Source organism: Nicotiana attenuata, chromosome 5 (assembly GCF_001879085.1).
Source record: "Nicotiana attenuata strain UT chromosome 5, NIATTr2, whole genome shotgun sequence".
In the NCBI taxonomy this organism is placed as follows: domain Eukaryota; kingdom Viridiplantae; phylum Streptophyta; class Magnoliopsida; order Solanales; family Solanaceae; genus Nicotiana; species Nicotiana attenuata.
The window spans coordinates 4,367,444-4,375,117 of NC_031993.1; the positions used below are offsets into that span (position 1 = coordinate 4,367,444).

The following is a 7,674-nucleotide window of genomic DNA, read 5'->3' on the forward strand; positions in this document are numbered from 1 at the left end:
TCTATTTCAACCTATGGTTTGAATGAAAGAAAAAAAAAACAGTGAGTACTTCTACTTGATGTTGGAGGCCAATATGTCAAAAAGATTTAAATCATTACTTTTGAGTAGATAATCTCTAGGTTCATCCAATAATACTCCACAAGCGAGAAAAAAACGAGTATGTTGCATGTTAAAAGTGTGGGTTGGTTAAACAGAGAAGATTAATAGTAATATTTTCAATGGAGAACTTTGCCCTGTAATCCTGTATAAAGAAAGAAAATGTTGCATGTACAAAAATAAGCAATGAAACGCCCACCGTGGGGCTCGAACCCACGACCACAAGGTTAAGAGCCTTGCGCTCTACCAACTGAGCTAGACGGGCAACACATGGCAATATTTTTTATTGCTTACCTAATCATATTTATTTACCAAGGGAAAAGAATGTACACATTGCATGTATTACTAATTAGTATTAGCACCCGCGCCGATGCGCGGACACTAATCATGTTAACATTTGCATTAATTAGATTATATATAAATAATCTTAAAATTTAAACCTTCTCTATAAATATAGATAATAATTGGATATTAATTAAGAAATACTACATGAAAAAGATTAACCATTTCTCAAATCTCCTAGTTATAATTCTACTTTTCGTTTTTGGTACCATTCTCGCTGGTGTTATTGGATCCTAAAAATAGTCAGGAAGCAAACAATCAAAGGTTGAGACTACGAAGGACTCTTTGGATACGACTTGGCTCTTTTATTGTTACTTGAACTTTTATTTGGGGTGTTGATTTCTTTCAAAAATATTTTAATTTTAGAATTTCAGTTTCTAAAATTTTATTTTTCATTAATTATTATTTTTATAATAATATAAGTGAAAATATTATCCTTAATTCAAAATTCATTTTAGTCGGCTATCTAAAAATTCTTTAGCTAGTGAATTTTTTTTTCCCAGTATAATTCTATTTTGATATTTGACATTAACCATGTTATATCTAAGTTATTTGAATTATATGTAAATAACCTTAAAATTTAAACCTTCTAGATAATTATGGATAATCTTTAGATATTAATTAAGACACACTACATGAAAGAAGACTAACAATTTTCTCAAATCTCGTAGTAATAATTTTATTTTTGCATCATTCTCATTGGTGTCATTGGAACCTAAAAATAACCACAAACCGAAATAATAACTCGTATTTATGGCAAAGCATAAAGGTTGACACAATACAAACGATTCTTTGGTTACGACGTGACTCTTTTACTACGGCATGAACTCTTATTTGGTATTTTGTTATCTTTCAAAAAATATTTCTATTTTAAAATTTTAATATCTAAGATTTTATATATATTTCAATAATGATTATCTTTATAATTATGCAAGTGAAGATATTATTCTTAATATAAAATCCACTTTTATTTGTGTCACGACCCCAATCCCGGTCGTGATGGCGCCCAACACTAATGCTGGGCAAGCCCGACCAATTTAATTACTCTCATCCCAAATACGCAATCCGTTAACAAATAATACGATTAAAATTAGAAAAAAAATATCAAGGTTCCAATCCGAAACTAAGTAAAATAGTATAGAAAAATAATAACGAATATCCCAACATTCCCCAATAGATCTGGAGTCACGAGTCTAAAGCATCTAAATGTAACAGAGTAATATATTCATAGTAATAAAGAAAGTCTAGGATAGGAAAAGACAAATGCAATAAAGGGGAGAAGTCGGGTCCTGCGGACGTCAGGCAGCTACCTCAACAACTCCTAAACCGAAATCCAAGAAAACAGCAAACAGCTTCACTAAGTCTCCGGAGCACCTGAATCTGCACACATGGTGCAGGGAGTAAAGTGAGTACTTCCAACTCAGTGAATAATAAACATATATAATGGCTGAAAGTAAGAAATCCCGAAATATTACAATATAAAGCTATAATCAACGATTCAGCACGTTAAACGATAAAACAACAGCAAACAATGACAATTAGGGTCAACAGAAAAAAATGCATGAATGCAATGCAATGCACATGACCGTTGCGGCGCGCAGCCCGATCCATTTGGGTACCCGCGCTCACTGTGGGGGTTCAGACTCCGGAGGGGCTCCTACAGCCCAAGCGCAATATCATCGTAGCATTCGCTGCGGCGTGCAGCCCGATCCACACTCAGTCCAGATATGTATATATGCATGCAAGCCACTCGGGCACAGTCAAATTGTCCATTTTTAGTTTCAATTATTAGAAATTATAGAGCTAAGTGTGTAACCTTTGTTTATTTACAAACATTTTAAGGCAGTGTCTAACTCAGGACTGATATCATGTAATATGCTAAGTATCATGGGAACAGTGATAAGGAACCCTGAAAGATGCAAATGATAGGCACAAGGCCCCAAACATATTCATAAAACCCAAGTAAGATGATTACTACCAATTTCTAGTCAAGAACACAGTACGAACATCAATCGGAATGGACTAGGTCAAATCCCCAGTCACAATCGACCCCGCACTCGTCATAGAGTACGTGTCTCACCTCAATATAGCGTCACAATGTGATATACCGGGGTTTCAAACCCCAGGTCATCATCTACATCTATAACTCACCTCAAGCCGGCCACAAATCTAGCTCGCTATGCCTTTGCCTTTCGAATCAACCTCTTCGCTCGCCGAATCTGATTAAAATCACAACGAATACATTACAATAGGCTAAAGAAACATAACCCAATCGAAAAGACTCGAAAAACACCAAAATTCACGAAGTTGGCAAAACCCGAGCCCCGGGCCCACATCTCGAAAAATTACGAAATTTACATCACCGGATTCCTCGTCTCGCCACGAGTCCGTACATATAAAATTTACCAAAATCGGAGCTCGTTTGACCCTCCAAATTCCATTTTTACATTACAGCTTTCCAAGCCCTTGCTTGACCCGTTTTTGATGAAATTCTACTGATTTCTATGATAAATTTACCATAAACTCGAGTAATTAAGCCAAGGAACTTACCTCCACTCGATTCTCAGTCAAAACCCTCGAAAATCCTCGCCCAAAGCTCTCCAAGTCGCTTAAAAATGGTAGAAACTACCTCTTGCTCGCGGAGGAAATATAATATTAAAACCCTTCTGTTACCAGCGATTTTCGCTTCTGCGGTCCCGCTACCGCTTATGCGGGACCGCTTCTGCGGCCAAAAATCCGCTTAAGCGGTTTTCACTTATAAACCGCCTCTTCGCTAATGCGGTTCAACCACCGCTTCTGCGGTTCTCTCAAAACCGCTTCTGCGGTAAACTATCCGCTTATGCGGACCCGCTGAAGCGACCAACTTCCGCTTATGCGGAATTACGCTAGTCCATGTCTGACCGCTTCTGCGGCCCCTCACCCGCTTCTGCGGAACCGCTTCTGCGGTCCATTTCCGCAGAAGCGGAAATACCAGATGACAGCAGCAACAGACCTGAAGCAACTTTAAAAACTCTCGTTTAATCACTCGAATTCACCCCGAGGCCCCCGGGACCTCAACCAAAAACACCAATACATCCTAAAACCTCATTCAAACTTGTTCTCATCCTCAAAACACATCAAACAACGCTAAAACCATCAAATCACATCGAATTCAAGCCTAAGTTTCTTAAAAACTTCCGAATTACGCATTCGATCAAAAACCCGACCAAAACACCTCCGAATGACCTGAAATTTTGCACACATATCCAAAATCACCTAACGGAGCTACTGCAACTCTCGGAATTCCATTCCGACCCTCGGATCAAAATCTCACCTATCCACCGGAATTCGCCAAAATGCCAACTTTGCCAATTCAAGCCTAATTCTACTCCGGACCTCCAAAATCACTTCCGATCGCACTCCTAAGTCACAAATCACCTCCCGAAGCTAACCGAATCACCGGAATTCACATCCGAGCCTTCTAACTAATAAGTCAACGTTCGGTTGACTTTTCCAAACCAAACCTTCCTTAAAGAGACTAAGTGTCTCATTTCCTATCCAAACCAATTCAATTCAACTCTAACTCACCCGTTGCTGATAATAAAACATGAAAGAGCAATAAATGGGGGAAACGGGGCTGTAATACATGAGACGACGGGTTGGGTCGTCACATCCTCCCCAACTTAAACAAACGCTCGTCCTCGAGCGGGTCGAGAAGCATACCTGAGGTCTCAAATAGGTGAGGATATCTGCTCCGCATCTCCTGCTCAGTCTCCCAAGTAGCTTCCTCTACGGGCCGACCTCTCCACTGCACCTTTACCGAAGCTATATCCTTTGATCTCAATTTCCGAACCTGACGATCCAAAATAGCTAGTGGCTCAACATTGTAAGTCAAGTCATCATCCAACTGAACCGTGCTGAAGTCTAACACATGGGACGGGTCCCCAACATACTTCCGGAGCATAGAAACATGAAATACCGGGTGAACTCCCGACAAGCTGGGTGGCAAAGCAAGCATGTAGGCCACTTCCCCAACTCTCCTAAGTATCTCAAAAGGACCAATGAACCGTGGACTCAACTTTCCTTTCTTTCCAAATCTCATAACGCCCTTCATAGGCGAAACCTTCAACAAAACCTTCTCGCCCACCATGTAGGATACGTCTCGAACCTTCCGGTCCGCATAACTCTTCTGACGCGACTGAGCTGTACGAAGTCTCTCCTGAATCACTTTCACCTTCTCTAAGGCATCCTGAACCAACTCTGTCCCCAATAGTCTAGCCTCGCCGGGCTCAAACCAACCAACCGGAGACCTACACCGTCTCCCATATAAGGCCTCATACGGTGCCATCTGAATGCTGGACTGATAGCTGTTGTTGTATGCACAGCAAGTGGCAAAAACTCAGCCCAAGAACCTCCAAAATCAATAACACAGGCACGCAACATGTCCTCCAATATCTGAATGGTACGCTCGGACTGTCCGTCCGTCTGAGGATGAAATGCGGTGCTCAACTCTACCTGTGTACCCAACTCTCGCTGAAAAGTCCTCCAAAACTGGGAAGTAAACTGAGTGCCCCTATCCGAGATGATTGAAACTGGGACCCCATGCAACCTAACAATCTCCCGGATGAAAATCTCTGCAAACCGCTCCGAAGACTAGGTAGTACGCACCGGAATGAAATGCGCGGACTTGGTCAGCTGATCCACAATCACCCAATCGAATCATACTTCTTTGAGGTACGAGGGAGACCACTCACAAAATCCATAGTAATCCTCTCCCACTTCCACTCGGGAATATCTATCCGCTGAAGTACACCACCGGGTCTCTGATGCTCATATTTGACCTGCTGACAGTTGAGACACCGAGCTACATAACTCACTATATCTTTCTTCATTCTCCTCCACCAGTAATGCTGCCTCAAATCCTGATACATCTTTGCGGCACCTGGATGAATTGAATACCGCGAGCTGTGGGCCTCCTCTAATATCAACTCCTGAAGCTCATCCACATTGGGCACGCAAATCCGGCCCTGCATCCTCATCACGCCGTCATCATCAATAGTCACATCCCTAGCATCATCGTGCTGAACCATGTCCTTCAGGACAAGCAAATGTGGATCATCATATTGGCGCTCTTTGATGCGGTCATATAAGGAAGACCTAGAAACTACACGAGCCAAAACCCGACTAGGCTCCGAAATATCTAACCTCACCATCTGATTGGCCAAAGCCTGAACGTCAACTGCAAAGGGCCTCTCCCCAACCGGAATGTACGCCAAGCTACCCATGTTGACCGCCTTCCGGCTCAAAGCATCGCCCACTACATTGGCCTTCCCCGGGTGATACAAAATGGTAATGTCATAGTCCTTGAGTAACTCAAGCCACCTCCGCTGCCTCAAATTAAGATCCTTCTGTTTGAACAAATGCTGAAGGCTGCGATGATCAGTATATACCTCACAAGATACGCCATATAAGTAGTGCCTCCAAATCTTCAACGCATGAACTATAGCAGCCAACTCCAAATCATGTACGTGGTAGTTCTGCTCATGAGGCTTCAACTGACGAGAAGCATATACAATAACTCTACCCTCCTGCATCAACACACATCCGATCCCAACTCTCGAAGCATCACAATACACAGTGTAAGAACCTGAGGCTGATGGCAAAACTAACACTGGGGCTGTGGTCAAAGTTGTCTTGAGCTTCTGAAAGCTCTCCTCGCACTCGTCCGACCATACGAATGGTGCACCCTTCTGTTTCAACTTAGTCAAGGCGAAGCAATAGAGGAAAATCCCTAGATGAACCGGCGATAATAACCTGCCAAACCGAGGAAACTCCGAATCTCCGTGGCTGAAGACGGTCTGGGCCAACTCTGTACTGCCTCTACCTTCTTTGGATCAACTTGAATACCATCACTGGACACCACGTGTCCCAGAAAAGCTACAGACTCAAGCCAAAACTCACATTTGGAGAACTTTGCATAAAGTTTCTACTCCCTCAACCTCGGTAACACCACTCTCAAGTGCTGAGCATGCTCCTCCTGGCTACACGAGTACACCAGGATATCATCTATAAAAACGATAACAAATGAATCCAGATACGGCCGAAATACGTTGTTCATCAAGTGCATGAACGCAGCTGGGGCATTAGTCAGCCCAAAAGACATAACCAGGAATTCATAGTGCCCATATCTAGTCCTGAAGGCGGTCTTCATAATATCCGAATCCCTGATCTTCAGCTGGTGATAGCCTGAACGGAGATCAATCTTCGAAAATACCCTTGCCCCCTGGAGCTGGTCAAACAAATCATCAATACGAGGTAGTGGATACTTGTTCTTCACTGTCACCTTGTTCAACTGTCTGTAATCAATGCACATCCTCATTGCGCCATCTTTCTTCTTCACAAATAGAACCGGTGCACCCCACGGTGACACACTAGGACGAATAAACCCCTTATCTAGGAGTTCCTGAAGCTGATCCTTTAGTTCTTTCAACTCTGCTGGTGCCATGCGATACGGAGGAATAGAGATGGGCTTGGTGCCCGGTGCCAGATCAATACCAAAATCGATGTCCCTATCCGGTGGCATGCCCGACAGGTCTACTGGAAACACATCAGGGAAGTCCCTTACGACGGGGACGGAGTCAAGACTAGGAGCCTCAGCTCCGATATCTCTCACGAAAGCCAAATAAGATAGACAACCTTTCCCAACCATCCGTTGGGCCTTTAGAAAAGAAATCACCCTGCTGGGAATATAATCAGTCGTACCACGCCACTCGATCCTCGGAATACCCGGAATAGCCAACGTAACTGTCTTAGCATGACAGTCCAGAATAGCATGGTACGGAGATAACCAATCCATACCCAGAATAACATCAAAATCGACCATGCTCAATAGCAATAAGTCAACTCGGGTCTCCAGACCCCCAATAGTCACTAAGCAGGATTGGTATACATGATCTACAATAACAGTATCATCCACCGGGGTAGATACGTGAACAGGCAAAGCAAGACAACCTCGGGTAGTACCCAGGTGATGGGCAAAATATGAAGATACATAGGAATAGGTAGATCCGGGATCAAATAAGACAGAGGCATCTCTGTGGCATATTGAGACAATACCTGTGATAACAGCATCTGAGGCAATGGCGTCCTTCCTGTCTGGAAGAGCATAGAATCGAGCCTGACCACCGCCAGTCCGGCCTCCACCCCTGGGGCGGCCCCTGGCTACCTGACCTCCACCCCTAGCTGACTGGGCGGGTG

General features: G+C 43.2%; 1 non-coding gene across 1 annotated transcript; it reads right to left on the reverse strand.

The window, feature by feature from the left end:
• Positions 289 to 361, reverse strand: TRNAK-CUU. The gene has a single exon. It is a non-coding gene; the product is annotated as a tRNA-Lys (tRNA).